Below are 19073 nucleotides of genomic sequence, written 5' to 3'. Positions count from 1 at the left end.
ATTCTTGGACCCACATCATAGAACTACTGATTCTGAACCTCTGAAGACAGAAAGTAAACAACATCTTTTAAAAAAAAAATTTTTTTTTTGTCATGCTAAGGATTAAACCAATAGCCTTGTATGCTCTACCACTGAGCTACACTGTCAGCTGGTGCCACCTACTTTCTGAGGTAGATGTTCACTAGGAACACAAACAAGTTTTAAAGCATATATGCATCCAAAATAGAAAAAAAATTGCATGTCAAAAAAAAAAAAAAAAAAAAAGCATAACCAACCAGATTGACTATATCACTTGGCTCAGCAATGGGAAAATATATAACCACAATGACATAAATGTTATCTATCGATAACAAAAATTGTGACGTTTTTGAAGGCTGTAAGGGACAAGAAGTAGGACTAAGGGATATCAGAGAGCTAGTTCTGAAAATGATATAGGAAAAATAATATAATCACATTAGAAATAAAGAGACTGACATGGAAAGTATCAAAATTGAAAGTTGCCAGTTTTAGGGGCCGGGGATTTAGCTCCGTGGTGTAAATGCCTGCCTGGCAAGCACAAGGTCATGAGTTCAATCCCTGGTACCAAAAAAAAAAAAAGTGCTCTCAAAAGTTGCCCATTTTAGGGAAGACATCTGGAGTGGGGAGAGAGTTAGAGGAGAAAGATGTGGCTTTTTCAGTACTTGCTTCTTAATGATGTTGCATCTGAACAGCATAATCATCAGTGTTTTGATCAAGATAAAAATAAATTTTAAAGGATATTCATAGCATGTATAATATTGCATTTCTTTATATACTGGGGTAATATCTGTCTTTTAATTTACTAAAACTTGCTTTTTTTTCTTTAAACTGACTGATGTAATCTATCCAAATAGTCACCAAAATGTCCAGTTCTTCAAATGAGCACTAAACACTTGCTTTGCCCCTGACATTATCTGTTGAGTTGAATTGAGGATGGCAGAAAAAACACAAAAATCCATTGTAAAATCAGGATTGCAATAGGAACACAATGGCACCTTCACTTGAGAAACTGAGAGGAATTTAATGACAGGCATAAGCAGGGTTAATAAAGAAAGGCAGTATGGGTGATCTAGTTCCTAAAGTTAACAAAAATTATAACTGTTAATTCTGCAGAAAAGACAGTTACCAGAGATGCCAAAGACCTATTTGCAGAAAGTAGTCCCACAGTAAGTACTGCACCTTTTCTTAGAGGATACACAGCCACTGCCAAAGCACAGTGCTGCAGGAGAAAGGCAGGGAACAAGATTCCTACCTCACATTCCCAGATCTTTACCCAGTATTCCCCATTGGCTATTACAACAGAAGTCTGGGGACAAAAGAACCCAGGGGGAAGCTGACAGTAGAGGTAAGCTTCCTGGGAGCCAAGGTCTTTTGGTGAGAGGAACAGAAGGTACAAATAGAAAATAGTCAGCAAACCACCATATGCAGTTGTTCATTTACTTCATTTTCCTCCCGAGCATCATAAAACAAGTTCCCCAACTTTTCATCTGTTTAGGAAATATGTATGCTATAATAATAATATGAGATGTCTTATAGCACTTTACAATTTGGGAAGTACTTTCACAAACATTTTCATGTGACCACTAAAACAGCTCTAAGCAATATGTAGGGTAAGGATTATTCTGATTGTACAGATGTAGAATCTGATACGTTAGGGAAAGTTGGGAATTGTACAGTTACAAAGCTAGAAGTGGCAGAGATGAAACAAGAAGGTCCAGCAGCACCTCCTCCAAGGCTCCCACCACAAAATGCTCTCCTGCTGTTTACTCACAATAAGACTACAAAGTTGATGTCTCCAAGTCCAGACACTGCACAGAACAGAGAAGCAGTCGCACAAAACGAATAAAACATAAAGTAAAACAGAAAACTTTTCCATTCAACTCTCAGAAAACCAAAATCAGTGCCAATTACTATACAAAATAATGGAGTTTTACTGCTCCCATTTTATCCATCATTGAGAAGAGGTGTGAGTTTGGGAGAAAATGTTAAAAAAAAAAAAACAGAAATAAAAAATCAGAGAAAAGTAGAAAAACATAAAGAGAGTATAACTTTTGTTTTGAGATGCTAGGGCAAACAGAAGAAAATCTTAGCCCTTTTCTAACCCTCAAGCCACAAAGAGACCAAGGCTCTGCTTCTCTCCTCATTGCCAGCCCCACTCACACATATGAGCATGTGTTTAAGCGCTCAGAGAATCAACCAACAGTGACTTCTTTTTACCAAACACAGGAGTGCTAGGGAGTCCAGCAAAATAGCTCATTTTGAGAGCCTAGTTGAGAACATCCCATGGCTGGTAATCTACTGCAAAATATTAGGATATTTGTTCATGGTGAAAAAAAGTAATGAATGATGTTTTTAATTGTATATCTCCAAATCCCAGTTACTAAATCTAATTTACTAATATACCAACTACCAATACAAGTAAAGTTCTGTGGTTACAAGCAACAAAAAACGAAGGACTTAATTTTAAAAGGCTTACTGGAGGCTCAGTGAATTCCACAGCAGACTGGGAAATGAGGCTTAAAGACATTAGTAGCCCAGATAGACACGGACACTAGAAAACGAGAACTTCTAGTGGTAGTTTTATAGCAAATACTGTCATTTAGAATGTCTACCCAGGACAAAGAGGAAATCCCATAGCTAAAGATCCAAATTCCAGAAAATGAGCATACATTTATTCAAATGCTAGTTATACACCCACCCTTTAGGCTGAATGTAAGACCCTGATTACAGTTCTACTATACTAAATGCCTAAAAATGAAATAAAAGAAAAACAGATGTATGACAGGTAAAAGAAAATTAAAATTTTTCTTAAACATTTTACTAGCAATAGACCACTAATTCCTTAAGACCATTATTTTTCTTAAAAAAAATTTTTTTTCTTTGACACAGTGTTTTGCTACACAATTCACGATGACCTTGAGCTCACGTTGTAGCCTAGGCTGGCCTCAAGAACTCATGGTAATTGTCCTGCCTCAGCCTCTCAAGTGCTGGAATTACAGGCATGCACCACCGTGCCCAGTTTTATTTTTTAAGATTATACTAATTAGTAATTGTTCCTAAAGAAGGTATTTTCCCTGATGACTAAAAACTTTAATTTGACAAGGTTTTACTTCCAGAAAATTCACTTCTCATGTTATCTGAAAACTAGGATCAACACAGAATTTACTCTTCTTTGGTAACAACATGCACATTTGGGCAATATTATTCTGAAGTGTCTTAAAAAACAGACTTTTCAAACTATCTAATGAATGAATTCATAAGGATGCTGCTGCTGCTGCTGCTACTGCTACTGTTGATGACGATAATAACAGTAACCCCTTAACTGAAGATCAAAATTTAAAGAAGAAACATGCATTTAACTAAGTTTGTGGTTATATACTCACCTGTAGGCAGAGGGTAGACCCCCAATTGCAGTTTGACTAGACTAAGTATTTCAAAAGGAAACAAAAATTATATAAAGGAAAAACAAATAGAAGTGTGGGGGGTGTCACAGTCCACTTACCAAGGCTTTCTTCAAAAAATGCTTAAGAATCTAACGAGAAGTAGATCACTAATTTCTTAAGATTATAATTTCTTAAGCCTATGTTAATTACTAGTTGTCTCAATCACTTTCCCATTACTGGGCAAACCAGATACCTTCAGCGTAAAGCAGGGGAGGTTATCTTGGCTCAAAAACTCAGTCTGTGGTCTGCTGGCTCCAAAGTAAATCCAGTGGGCAGGTAGCAGAGCAAAAGAAGAAGCCGAAGAAGGAGGCACATACACCCTTCTAGGTCTGCATCATCTTCTGATGGGGTCCCAACTTCTAACAGCATGTATTGTACCCACAAGATCCAATCACCATTCAAAAGCTCCACCTCTGTACACAAGAGCCTTTAAGGGGACATTCTAGATTTAAATTATAACAATTGACCACATACAGCCCAAGAAACTGTTTTCCCTATGTCTCTAAAACTTTAGCATAACTTTTAAATTCTCCTTTTTCTTTGATTCTTAAGGGTAAGGCAGCTTTGCTCTTTTTTGGTGACAACAGCTCTTTCAGAAATATTAATCTAAAGTTCCTAAAAGAAATACAGTTCTCAAAATACGTAATGAATAATATAATAAGGATGCTGTTGTGCTGCTGCTGCTGATGATGATGATGATCATGATGATGATGAAAGTGACATTAACAAGACCAGTAACAGCTAACTTCTATTATAAGCAGCATGTATCACGGACCAGAACCTGTTCTAAATCACTGACATACAATAACTCTTCTTTTTTTCCACTTTAATACTTTTTATTTTAAAGAGATTAAGACAAAAGAGGCAAAACAAAGCAGATCAGAACAGAACAATTTAAGCAACACAGTATTTCACCACAAGACAACCCGATATAACAGTAGGTACGGTAATGTCTCTTTGAAATAGTTGAGCATACCTTCATGTACATAGTATCAAACATAACAAAATAGTATAAAACCATTAAAGAGAATGAAAGGTTACAGGGCATTCAGAAACAAATAATAGAAAATGAAAAATGGCAACTATATTATCTCATTATCCATAAAAAAACTGTTTATACTATCATACATAATAAAATCCAACATTTAGAACCAATGGAAACAGAAGAACAAAAGCACGGTAGGACTTCAAAGCAAGATGATATTAAATCAGCACTGGCTATTATAATGTCTTGTTTTCTTCAAAATAGCTGTTCAACCATCACAGATAATAAAATCAAACCAATCAGGATAAAAACCATTCCAACTAAGGAATGAAAACATTGTAAGACTTCAAAACAATGTAATGGGGAATCACAATTACCATAAACTCTCAAGTACTCTTACCATTTCTTATACTAGGGAGACTATACAGTGTGTATATATATATATATATATATATATATATATATATATATAGTTTGATTTATTTTGCTTATGAGTATGGTCTCAAGTTGCATCCATTTATTTATAAATATCTTAATGTGATCATTCTTTATAGCTGAGTAGTATTCCAATGTATAAAAATACCACAGCTTTTTTATCCATTCCTCAGTTGATGGACACTTAGGTTGTTTCTAAGATCTGAATATTTATTACAAATTGTGCTGCTATAAACATGGGTGCACATATATCACTGTGGTATGATGCTTTCAGTTCTTCTGGGAATATGCCTAGAAGTAGAATAGCTGGAACAAATGGGACGTCCAATCCCAGCTTTTTGAGAAATCTACAGACTGATCTCCAAAATGGTTGCACCAGTCTACACTCCCACCAACAGTGCAAGAGAGTTCCTTTTTCCCCACAGCCTCTCCAGCATTTGTTGTTGGTAGTTTTCTTGATCCTGGCCATTCTTTCTGGAGTGAGATGCAATCTCAGTGTGGTTTTAATTTGCATTTCTCTAATGAGTAATGCCGAAGAACATTTTTTCATGTATTTATTTGCCATTTGTATTTTTTCACCTGAGAATTATGTAATCATCTCAGATGCCCATTTTTGGATTGGGTCTTTGAATTTTGGGGGTCTGATTTGTTTTAATTCTTTTTATGTTTTAGACAGAAGTCCTTTATCTGAAGGACAGTTCACTAAGATTTTTTCCCAGTTTGTGAGTTTTCTTTTCACTATGCTGGAGATTACTTTTGATATGCAGAAACTCTTTAATAATATGTAATCCCAGTTATTGATTCTGGGAAGTATTTCCCATGCGGTTTGAGTCCTGTTCATGAATTCTCTATCTACTCCTATGTCTTCAAGATTTTTACCTAATTTATCTTCCAACAGATTTAGTGTTTCTGTTTTAATATTCAGATCTTTGTTCCATTTAGATTTTAGTTTAGTACAAGGTGATAAGCATGTGTCTAGGTTTAGTTTTCAGCATATGGAGAGCCAATTTTTCCAACACCATTTACTAAAGAAACTGTCGTTCTTCCAGTGAACATGTTTGGCCCCTTATCAAAGATAAGATGGTTGAGTGTGTTTGTAGTTCTGGTTGTATCTTCTAATCTATTCCATTGACCTTCAGATCTGTTTTTATTCCAATATCATGTTGATTTTATTACAGTAGCTTTGTAGTATAACTTCCAGTCAGGGATTGTGATGCCTCCTGCCTTGTCTTAGCTGCTTAGAATTGCCTTTACTATTCTAGGTTTCTTTTGGTTTCAGATGAATTTTAGGAGTGATTTCTCTAGACCTATGAGGCATGTTGATATTATTTTCATTAGGATTGCATTGAATCTGCATAACAGTTTTGGGAGAATGGCCATTTTCACAATATTTATTCTTCCTATCCATGAACAAGGGATGTCTTTCCATTTTCTGAGATCATCTTCGATTTCTTTTTTCAGGGTATTATAATTTTCCCAGTATAGATCTTTTACTTATTTCATTCCTAAGATTAATTCCTAAGTATTTCATTTTTTTTGGATGCTAGTGTAAAGGGTGTGGCTTCTCTTAGTTCTCTCTCAGTGGTTTTGATGTTAGTGTATAGGAATGCTATTGACTTTTGAGTATTGATTTTTGTATCCAGCTACATTGCTGAATTTATTTATTATATCTAGGAGTCTTTTAATGGAGCTTTAGGGGTATTCTATATAGAGAATCATGTCATCTGCAAATAAATAATTTAACTTACTCTTTTCCTGTCTTTACCTCTTTTATTTTTCTCTCTTGTCTAAATGCTCTGGCTAGCATTTCCAGTACTATATTGAATAGGAACAGTGATAAGGGACATCCTTGTCTTGTGCCTGATTTTAAGATAAAGGCTGTCAGTTTTTGGGCCATTTAATGTGATGTTGGCTGTTGGTTTGCCATAGATGGCCTTTACCATATTGAGGTAAAGACAATCTATTCCAATTTTCTAAAAAGTGCTTATCATGAATAAGTTGGGCCTTATGAAAAGCTTTTACTGCATCTATAGATGATCATGTGATTCTTACTTTTGGAATTATTGATATGGTTTATTACATTTACTGATTTATGTATGTTGAACCATCCTTGAATGCCTGGGATGAATCCCACTTGGTTATAGTGTATAATTTTCTTGATGATTTGCTGCATCCTATTTGCCAATATTTTATTGAGGATTTTTGCATCTGTGTTCATTAGGGAGATTGGTCTATAGTTCTCTTTTTTAGTTGGGTCTTTCTCAGGTTTTGGTACTAGAGTAATATCTGCTTCCAGGAATGACTTAAGAAGGATTGCTTCCCTTTCAATTTCATTGAAGTTTGAGGAGTGTCGCAATTAGGTCTTCTTTGTATTTCTTATAGAATTCTGCAGTGAATCCATCTGGGCCTGGGCTCTTCTTTGTAGGTAAGGACTTAATTACATTTTCAATTTATTAATAGAAATTGGGTTATTCAGCAGTTTTACATCTTCTTGACCCAGCTTTGGCACTTCACATGTTCCTAGGAATCTGTCTATTTCTTCTGTGTTATCAAACCTATGAGAGTCGAGGTTTTCAAAATAGATGTTGATGATCTTGTGTATTTCCACAGAATCTGTAGTGATTTCGCCTTGTTCATTCCTTATTGCATGAAGTACAGTTTTTTCTTCCCCTTCTTTAATAAGCTTGGCTAGGTGCTTATCAATTGTATTCTTTCAAAAAACCAACTCTTTGATTCATTGTATTGTTTTTTTAATCTCTATTGCATTAATTTCTGCTCTGATTTTTATAATTTCCACCTTTTGGCTTTGGGCTGGACTTGCTCTTCTTTTTCTAGATGTTTGAGGTGTAGCATCAGGTTGTTTATTTGTATTCATTCTGTTTTCCTGATGTGTGAACTCATCAGGACGATGAGTAATAAATTTTTCTTTGAGGACTGCTTTCATTGCATCCCTCAGATTCTGGTAAGTTGTATTTCTATTTTCATTTGTTTGTAGGTATTGTTTAATTTCTTCTTTAATTTCGCATGTGACCCACTGATTGCTCAAGAGTGTATTATTTAATTTCCATGTGTTTTGGGGGTTTTTGCAGTTTCTTTTATCATTAATTTCTAGTTTCATGGTGCTATGACCTGATAATATGCATGGGATAATTTCAACTCTGTTGCATTTACTTAAGTATATTCTGTGGGCTAGTATATGGTCTATTTTAGAGACTCCCATGTGCTGCTGAGAATAATACATATTCTGATGTTGTTGGATGGAACACTCTGTGTATGTTTATCAAGTCCATTTGTTCACAGGTTTGATTCAGTTCTGTTATTTCTTTGCTGATTTTCTGTCTGGTTGCTCTGTCCCTTAGTGTCAATGGTGTGTTAAGGTCTCCTGTTATAATTGTGTTATTGCTTGTTTGATTTTTCATTTCTGTTAATACTTGCTTTGTATAGCTGGGTCCTCTGGAATTTGGTGCACATATACTTAAGATTGTTAGCTCTTCCTCTTGAAGTTTTCCCTACCTAGTATATAGTGACCTTCTTTATCTCTTTGGATCATTCCTGGTTTGAAGTTTACATTATCTGCAAACAGAATAGCTATGCCCCTTTTTGGGGGGTTCCTGTTACATGAAGTATTGTTTTCCAACCTTTGACTCTCAGTTTGTGAGTTTCCTTTTGGGTTAGATGAGTTTCTTGTAGACAGCTTATGGTTGGATGTTGTTTCTTGATCCATTCTGCCAATCTGTTTCTTTTAACTGGTAAATTGAGACCATTCACATTAATGGTTATAACTGTTATGTACTGGTTTATTGTTGACATGTTATCTTTCTGCTGTTGCATCTTTATCTTTCTGTTCTGTTTGTCTGCTTTGCTTAGTGGTTTTTTCCTAAGTGTATATAAACCGTCTTTCAGTATTCTTTGCAGGGTTGATTTGGTGATCATGAAGTTCTTCAGCTGTTCTTTGTCATGGAAGTATGTTATTTCTCCATCCATTTAGAAGGACAGTTTTTCAGGATACATCAGTCTAAGCTGGAAATCATTTTCCTTTAGGATCTGAAATACTTCACTCCATGTTCTTCTTCACTTCATTGTTTGTCCTGAAAAGTCTGCTGTTAAAAAAAAAGTAAAAAAATACTCTTTCCCCCCTTCTCACTACTGCACTTGACTAGTCTTTAAAAAAAGTCTGCTGTGATTCTGTTAGGGTTTCCTTTATAGGTGATCTCTCTTTTCTCTCTAACAGCTTTTGATATTCTGTTCTTATGTTGGATTTCTGGGATGGTGATTATTATATGTTGGTGTAGTTTTATTTTGGTTATGGCTATTTGGAGATCTATATGCTTCACTGATCCTAATGTCCGTTTCCATTCTCATGTTTGGGAAATTTTCAGCTCTTACTTCTGTAAATAGCCTCTTGATATCATTTGTGTTGTCCCCTTCTTTTTCATTTATCCCTATCAATCTTATGTTGTTTTCCTTTGCATCATCTTGCAGCTGTTGAATTACTTCCTGATTTCTATTTATTTATAAAAGATCTTTCCTTTCCTTTTCCCTAGCTGCAATCTTGTCTTCGAGGTCTGAAATTCTATCTTCACTTCCATTGAGGCAGTTTTGACAACTTTCAATGAAATTTTTGATTTCCTGTATATCTCTTTGAATCTGCTTCATGTATTCTGTTTGTTTCTTATATTGTTCATCCAGGGATTCTATCTTTTTGTTTTATTCCTCTAATGTTTTTATTGTATCTTCTTTAGATGTGTCCAGCATCTCTTTTATTACTTTTATCATTTCTTCTTTTATCTGAGAGACTATTTCCAATTTAAGTTCCTTTAAAGCTTCCCAGAATTGCTTCTTCATTTCAGTTGCTATTATTTCAGGTATTTCAGAGGTATGGCATATATTTTTTTCTATATACATGGCTCCTGGGCTTTCTTGGAATGGGCTAGAGGTTTGAGATTGCATTTTGCTCTTTCGTTTTGTCATTTTCCTATATTTCCGTTTTTCAAGTGATGTTTCAAAGCTTCCCCTGGTGTGTTGGAGACTGTCTCCTATTCTCTCAGCTCCTGGGACTGAATGGAGGTTGCTGAGCATGGTCCAGTCAGGCCCATAGGACCTCCCATGCCACCTCCAGTGTTCTAGGAAGTTTGGTGGGCACATAACACTGTAGATGATGGCCCAAAGCTCTCCCCAGGCAAGCACCAATGTGCTGGAACTCACTTCAGGTGCCCTCAGCTCCCCTAAATGAAGAAGGTCACTATGGTCTAGTTGGGCTGCAAAACCTCCCAAGCCTAGTCTAGTGTGGCTGCAAGCGAGGAGGGCACCTAACCACTGGAAGTAATGATCTTAAACTCTCCCCAGACTTTCACCGGTGTGCAGGAACTCACTTTTGGCAGCCCAGTTCCCCAGATTTAAAGAAGGTCACTGGGCTTGGCCCAGGCAGGCCCAAAACCTGCAGAGCCCAATCTAGTGTGGCTGGAAGCTGGGAGGGTCCTTAACCACTGGGAGCGATGATCTTAAACTCTCTGGGGCCTGAGCTAGTGTGCAGGAACTCACCCTACAATAACTCTTTTAATCTCCACAACAACCACAAGGCAAACAATAGTATCATCTCCATTTTACACATTAGAAAACTGATCAGGAAAAAGGGATTAATTTGTCCACCATCCAATAGCTAAAGCAACACTAAACACACGTCAGACTCAAGAGTATAATACTATAAAACATTTCATTGAGATAGAAAAAACAGATGCAACAAAATGAATATACCCTGTAAGAGGAATGCAAGCACCATAGCTACACCTAAAATCTGTAAATTGCTTCAGATAGCTACAACAGCATTATCATAAATTAAAAGCATGTATGTCTGAAGGTTAGCAGGTACTACTGCATTCCAAGAGATGATACAAACCTTCAGAGTATACAAATTATATAACTGAATGAATTATCCTCTTTTTAAGATGGTATTTTTTTAACTAATGGTCAATCATTGTAATTAAAATTCTAAGTCCACCAGACTTCACGTACTAAAATTCAGTCACCCCCAAGCAAACAATCAAAATGGAGATTCTACAAGTTCCTGTTCTAATTATTCAAAAAGCATTTTCTCAAATTTCCTTTTAAAATTCTTCTCTATACTCAAAATAAACATTAAAAACTCAGGTCCAGAATTAGATTTGTCATAAAGTTTTAGGAATAATTAAGATAAATATAAAGTAAATCAGAATGGCTCTTCAACATTAACTAAAGTGGCCATGGTCATGATTATTATAATAAAATGAAAGAAAAAAACCCTAAAATTGTCAAAAATATAATTTAAGGTAAAAACAAAGGTAAAATTATGGCATAATTCACCCTGGCCACCAAAGACTCTTGATGAAACTGCAGCCTTATAATTCCTCAGAGTGAATTCTCTAAATTAAAATACTTCATGCAGAACAGAAATTAAACAATGAATCAAAGAATAATACTGTACAGAGGTGTGCTTATAAATATACCCAGCAGAGAAGAAACAATTACATTTTCCCATGTAAAAACCACCTTGATTGTAATGTTTCACAGGAGCCTGAGTAGGTACTTTTCCCATTGCTTCCAGCTTAAAAGTTCATTTCCTATAACTCACTTAGGTGACTGGCTAGAATGCAATTAGCTACACCAAACTGGCTGGCTTTCTTCCTTCTACAAAACTAGCTTCTCCATGCACTGCACAACTTATTTTCAAGATAAATCTCATCCAACCCAATTGAAATGCCACTCTGCATTTTATTTTAAATGCTTTATTTTGCCAACTGGTTTTATTTAACTATTGACCAGAACTGGTACAAGAGCATTCTTTTTCCACCTAGCATTAATCTTAGTAAACTGAACTCCACTGTAATGTCTTAACTGCAGAGAAGAAAGCAAAACTCAGCAAGCGTACAAGTGCATTTGGCTACCCTCAGCACATCATTTTATTCTCCCTGCTCTCTGCTAACTATTGCTCAGCACTTTTGTCTATGAGAGAGGACAAGCAGGTGGTTAAGGAAGTTGTCCTGTCAGCTGTATCTTTAATCCAAGTATTTAAATACCTGAATAAAAGAAAAATCAATGTTGTAAAAGCAATGTTTGTCAAGGCTATGTAATAAATACACTTACCTCAACAGACTGTTCTCAATGGATTTCCCTTCTTTGCTGAGCTTCAAAGCTACAAAGAGATAAAAACAAAAGCCTGAGTAGTCTGTAAGTTAAACTCTTAAAATTTTCTTTCCATGTTTCTAAATGAAATTTCCATATGCCAGAGTATGTGGTACTAGACAAATAAGCCACTGATAAGACATATAGATCTGACTTTCTGCCCCAGAAGCCAATAAAAAGTTTACTGTGGTTTGGATATGATTTGCATGTTCCCCAAGGTACCATGTCAAAATTTCATTCCCATAGTATTAAGAGATATTAAAAGTAGGAAAACTTTATCTGACTATTGTATTTACAGGTGGGACTTTGGGGAAGTAAGAGGATTAGACAAGGGCATTAGGAAGGAGACCCTGCCATTGAATCTTGGTGTGATCAAGAAGAGAAAAAGATCAGATAGACATGCATATACTTGTGCTCCCTGTCTTTTGCCATGAGATGTCTTGCACATGTGAAAGTCTCCCAGCAAAAAGACCATAACCAAATGTGACCCCCTCGACTTTACATCTCCAGAGCCAGTAATCAAAACAAACCTTTTAATTTTTATACTATCTCCAGTCTGTAGCATTGTATTATCAGCAATAGAAAATAGGTTAGCGCACATTTATCAATTGAAACCATCACATACATATACCCAGAACTGAAAGAAAATCTAGCCAAATCTATAGTCAAATATTTTGGTATGGGAATTCCTTAACAGGGGAATGGCTTATAAAAAGCAGACATGAACATCAAATTAAAGATTAATATGGAACATGCAATGGGACAGGCATTTATTTCCTTATTCATTTTGTCATGTTTTCTGTATGCTCTATTCCCACTTTCCTAAAAAAGTTTTACTTAGGGGAGTGAATTCCATTTATTTGAGGGGTGTGGTCCTTCAAACCCAGACCTCACCACCGCCTCCATGAGTATGTGTGTGCATGCTAACATGTTTAATCAGCCTTTCTCTAGGTAGAGTACAACCATTTCTCAGAAGAAGCTCACAAAACAAAAAGTTACAACTCCACAGTTCAAATCAAATCTTGGCTTTTTAACTTCAGTTCCCTGTGACTAAAATATACTATGCATTGACCACTCACAAGTTAGTACCACCTGTGAAAAGATGTGAAATTATGGTTGTTAAACAAAAAGTAACTTCAGAATTCAAGATCCTATAGTGGCCAACATTACTTATATAGTGGTTCTATGAAAGTAATAGGAATGTGCCTCTTTCTCTCATTCTTGACCAAATTCTGTAAAATATCTCCTAAATATTCAGTAGTTGGGAATGATCAAAAACACCTTGATTCTCCTACAGTTTATTTATTTGTCCTTAACATCCTAGGTGATTGCCTTAGCTCTTGCTAGGCTACCCCCACCCTTCCCCCATATCACTCTTTCTCAACAAAGAGACCATTACTACTGATGAATACTCACCAAAGAATAAGCTGGACATATGGGCTTGGAAAAAAAATCTTAGAATGCTAATGTAGGAAACAAGACCCTAATAGGAAAGCATAAGAAATTTTTCTTTTCCTCCTTGTTACATGGAAAGCAATAGGGTTAGTAGGAGATAATACGGGAAAGAATAGATAAAGTAGTATAATATTGTATTTTGTGAAATACAGGAGATTTACAGATTATTTACTATAAACACATAAAAATGTTAAAATAAAGTGATATTTAAACCCAGAATATATAGATATATCTCCAAGTTCAAAAGAAAAGGACCAATATGAATAGATAATAGATGTGAATGTTTTTAATAGAAGATATGAGTCTTCTTGAAAAGCACACCTACATTTCAATAAAAGCAAATCCAAACTTAGATACTCAGAATGAAACCACAAAACACCAAAGACAGGAAGTAAGTCTTCAAGTCAACTGGGGATGTAGGGATAAAAACAGACTTCTTGCAAAAGAACATGTCATTCACAAAAGGAAAAGTAGCAATAGAATATCATGTTAAATGTGCTAAAGAAAAAATAGCTCAACTAAAACTCTATACTTGTGCTAAACCTATCATTCAAAAATGACAGAGAAATAAGAACATTATCCCGAAAACAAAGACTATTTACTGTTCACAGTAGTATATTTTTGTTGAAAGATACACTTGAATAAGAAGGAACTGACCCAGAAGGAAAGAGTAAGGAGCAAGAAACAATGGTGACAAAGGAACTGGTATTATGATAAGCGTGATAATAAGTATAGTAAATGTAATAATAAATAACAAGCACTAATCAAGTTATTAAGTCCCATTTCTGAAAATGGAAAAACTGACAACAGTAACTACTAATGTTAGGGGTGATAAGTAAAGTGAAACTGAGAAAACTGACACAATCATATGGTATAAGGCAGTGGGAAATAACTAGTTTAGGCTGTTACAGACAGGTATTAAAACTACTGATAACTTGTTAAGAATAACCAACATTACTTTGTAACCAGAGGCCTTTGCACACATGCCCAGTGATTAATACAATAGTGTTTAGAATAGCGCTGCTAGGATGAAAAACAAAGCTGGATGCAATGTAAACTTTGATCAATAATGCAATAAACACATTTTTACAGATACTTACAATGAAATGCTATACATGTTTGAAAAAAATCAGTGAAGCTACTACCCACATCAACATGGATGGCATAAAGAAAGCAAGTCATAGAAGACTATACCCTTTGTATAATACTAAAAAGGTAAAAATAAGTACTATGTTGTTTTGAGATATACCATGTAGCAGCAAAAAGCTACCCATAAAGCAAAGGCATGATTTATGCAGAATTCAGGCTATCAAAGTTGTAGTGGGAAGAAGACACAATAAAGGAGAAGTATAGAAAGGAGATACAGTAGAAGGCAGATACTGAAATATGTCAATGCTGCATATGTCTTAACTTGCACAAAGGTATCTAGATGATTAGTCTTTGATTTTATTTAAAATATATGTGCATGTTCAAAAGATACATACTTTCAAAAATTATTTTGTATATATTCTTTTTTACATTTTAAAACTTGTAAGTCATTAAAATAATAAAAATTTCCAAAACAGTGGAGGAAACTATGAGTACAAGAAACTTAATGAATTATCTGGAGAATACTAGAATAGAAAGTAGAAAAAAAGTAAATGAAAATACAGTACATAAAAACTATTTCAAGTAAGTTTAAATATATCAGTAATGATACTAAGCATATGTGTGAAAAATATTTCATAACAGATTTCTTAAAAACACTTTTGCTTATGTGCTTTATGAGGAACACTTCTAAAACATGAAGAAGATTTGAAAGGAAAAGTATGAAAAATTCTACACAAAGCGAATTGAAACCAGCAGAGAACTGATAGAAATAAATTAATATTAGACAAAACTAAAATTAGCAACAACAGGAAAACAGGTATTCATATTAGTTATCTATTGCTATATTTCAAATCACTCAAAAATTATTAATTTAAGAAAATAATTTATTATCACTCATAGTTTCTATGGGGCAGGAATTCTGCCACAGTACAGTAAGATGACTTTTCTGAATGCTACCATGCCTCTGCTGGAAGACTTTAAAGTCAGGGACTGGGATCATCTGAATCCTTGTTCCCTCTCTTATCTAGCAGGTATTGCTGAGGTCCTGCTGAAACCAAAGATATGCTATCAACTGGAATACCTACAGATGTGGTTTCTCCATGTGGCTTGAGTCTCCTTTGGCTGGTTCCAAAAATAAAAGTTCCAAAAGACAGTCAGACAAGAGCAGTCTTTATTAATACCTAGAGTCAACAGTCACATGACACTGTTTACAGTACACTCGTTGGTCAGGCCAGTCACAAACTCCTATCCTAACTCAAAGAGAGAGAATGAAAACATACACACACCTCTAAGTAGAAGAACTGTTGATCACAATTTGTGAAAGAGCACATGGACTGGATAAATGTGTGGGTACAATCAACTTTGGGAAATTGTAATCTGCCTTTCAAACACACATGGAACATAAGCAAAAATTGACTATATATGAGGCAGACAAGAGTCGTCACACAAATAAACAATAAAGGTTTTTTAATAACACAAAATTGGAAACAACTATAAAGGTATAAAAGCAGTTTTGAAAATTGCAATCTTTAGTATGGTTTCCCTTTATGAGTTGGAACTGGACAAGGACATTGACTAAATTCCAGTGCATTAAAATCCACATGTGGAATCCAAAGAGATCACCATTTTGGTTATAGATATGATGGATTTGAAGGCTTAAAAGATACCTATTAAAAAAAGGACCAGGTAAGAATTTAGGTGCATGTCTGTGGTTCAGAAAGGAGGTCTAAGAGTTGTGAGTTTTCTGTAACAAGTAAGTGCAGTTGTAAGGACATGATTTTCTGTATAAAGGTGTTGATTAGAAAGACATAAAGGTCTACCACTGATCCTTGAGGAAACACAATATTTAATAATTGTGTTAAGAAAAATGAATTCTACAGAGCAAAAAGAATGATTTCCAGAGAAGTTAAACAAAACCCTTAAGTGTCACAGAAAGGTGGTATAAGTGGTATAAGTGGTATAAATACTAAAACACCCAATTTGGAGGTCATCAAGAAAGTCAGCAAGTAAACAAACAATATAGTTTGGAGTTGGTTAAGAAAGAAGTGGCAATCAGTAAATAAAGACTATGAATAATGACAATTCTATTCAAGTTTTACTCCAAAGGAAGAAAGCAAATGGTAGGTAGAGGACAAGGAACTATAAGAGAATTTGTTTCTGTAGTTTATAAAAAGACACAACCTGAGCATGTCAGGGTAATGACAAAGCACATTTGAGATAAGAAAAGTGGATGTACAAGAAAAAGAAAGGTAACCAATATTGAAGGTTCCTGAGAAGGTTAAGGACAGGTGAGGGCACTAGTCTTAAAGAGAGCTCTACTTAGTAATTTAATACTTTCTGATAAATACTCATGCTATCACTTAAAAATATTCATTTCTTACCCAGACCCAGTAGTACATGCCTGGAATTCCAGCACTAAGGAAGGCTGAGTCAGTAGAACTGCAATTTGGAGTCCCATCTGGGCAACTTAGCAAGACTTGTGACAAAATTTTAATGATCAGGGGGACTACAGACACAGTCAGGGGCACAGTACTCCTGGATTCAATCCTCAACACTACAAAAGAAAAAAAAAAAGTATTACTTTTTCATGTGCCTATATTCTACCTTAGAACTTGTTTCTTTACAACCTATGGCCTTTATTGTTCAAACCAATCTATCTACACACACATTACAAGTGCCAGATTCTATCTCAGCACTGACAATCATCCATTAAACACTTGTTGAATAAGTAAGAACAAGTGAATTTCATGCTTTTGGGGGATCTTTTTGAGACAGGGTCTTGCTATGCAGTTCAGGCTGATTTTGAACTCATTATATAGCCTAGGTTGGCCTCAAAATTCAGTGATCCTCCTGCCTCAGACTCCCAAGTGCTGAGATTATAGGCATGTGCCACCACATCCAGCTGATTTTGTGTATTGTGATTTTGTGTCATGATTTTGTGTATATCTTTGATGTGCAAAAATTTATGTGTTTTGTACGTGTATTTGTTTGTTACTAATCCAAAGTGGGAACAAGTCAGGACCAAAAAGCTCCTGTTCCAATCCCCAAAGTATGTATCATTAGACAAGAATAGCCATTCATAAAGTTCTTTCTTTCCCATATTCTCCCTGAACCCAAAAAGTAAGAGCCTAAACTTCTCACTACTATATAATACTATCTCCCTCTCCTCTCATATGTGTTCATATTTCATTCTAGTACAGTTTATATCCTTCATATGACCTTCTACAAGACATAAATTAAATTTATAATAATCCACATAGGTTTGGACTTCAGCTGTTGCAAAAAGAAATAAACATGGAAGCAGTGAACAGGCTAATAACACAATTTATAGGGGTAGTTTTTCAGATTTTTATAAATCTCAAGCTCCTCTATCCATGTTCTGCCCCCACCACCCATCTGCAGAGCATACCACATTTTTTAATCATAAAGAAGCATAACTGTGAGTGTGTCAAACTCAAGTTTATTATTAGAATAGACCTATTAATTAATTATTAATTTTAATTTTATGAGTTTTATTAAACAATGAGTGCTTAACAGGAAAAAAATGTCCAAAAATAAAGCACTGAACGTTTAATATTTATTATTTATTAGAAAAACATCAAAATTTTCAATATCAACTGGTTTTTGATGTACAAAGTGTAAAATAGAAAAGCAAAAATAGGGCTCCAGACACAGCACGTGAGATCCTGAGTTCAATTCCTGGTACAAAAAAACAAAAAAACAGAAATAAATTCTTATATTACTACGAAGAAAATACCAATAGCATTCTACAAAAAAAACTTTATCTCAGTTATCACACCTAAGCCTTCACATATGTCAACAGCATGTTCCATAGACACATAGCACTTACACTGACAGCACACGTATTTTGCTTACCTTGTCTTTTCATAGGACATACTTGACATCTTGCTGGTCTTGCTGCTTTGTCAGGATGTTCTTATTATATTATACAATGTATGATTAACTGGAGTATAAAGTATCAATAAAATAAAGTATTAAATTCTTAACCTGTATTAAGCATTTATAAGAAACACAAACATTTTCGTTTTGTTTTGTTTGTCTTTTTCATTTTTATCGGTACCAGGGATCGAACTCACGACTGCCTGCTTGCAAGGCAGGCACTTATGCCGCTGAGCTAAATCCCCAGCCCCAACACAAACATTTTCACATCATCCGTGTCCTTGCTTACAAAACCAAAGGGTAACATCAGAAATAAATTCCTGTATGGATTACAATGAAAATACCAACAACACTATATGAAAAATCTTTTTGTCAATTATCACACCTAAATATAAAATGTCAATATAATAAAGTATCAAATGTGTAATGAGTGCTTAGAATAGACATCAACATTTTCACATTAGCTGTGTATTTGCTTACAAAACCTAAGATATAACATAATAAACAAAAACCTATGTGAACTACAATGTAAATGCAAAAATCTACCATAGAAATAATTTTTGTTTCAACTGTCAAATCCAAGGAAGTCC

At 35.0% G+C, this 19073-nt stretch overlaps 1 protein-coding gene across 12 annotated transcripts in view; it reads right to left on the bottom strand.

Moving 5' to 3' along the window:
- The window catches only part of Fhit (fragile histidine triad diadenosine triphosphatase), a 1402288-nt gene that overhangs the window by 1346441 nt on the left and 36774 nt on the right, over positions 1–19073 (bottom strand). For 9 of the 12 annotated variants that reach the window (XM_013144142.3, XM_013144139.3, XM_063257178.1 and 6 more), the window contains one exon: positions 12001–12049. The exons of 1 other annotated variant lie outside the window; for it this stretch is intronic. The gene's annotated coding sequence lies outside the window, so the exon portion shown is untranslated. Of the gene's footprint in view, positions 1–12000; positions 12050–16964; positions 17138–18459; positions 18548–19073 lie in introns of those variants that run through there. 2 more of the 12 variants (XM_063257165.1, XM_063257167.1) reach the window with 1 other exon arrangement.

Source organism: Cavia porcellus, unplaced genomic scaffold (genome assembly GCF_034190915.1).
Source record: "Cavia porcellus strain 051 isolate PalLab524CR breed Dunkin Hartley unplaced genomic scaffold, mCavPor4.1 scaffold_10, whole genome shotgun sequence".
Lineage (NCBI taxonomy): Eukaryota > Metazoa > Chordata > Mammalia > Rodentia > Caviidae > Cavia > Cavia porcellus.
Note: the sequence above shows the minus strand (reverse complement) of the source record. Positions and strands in the feature narration are given on the sequence as shown.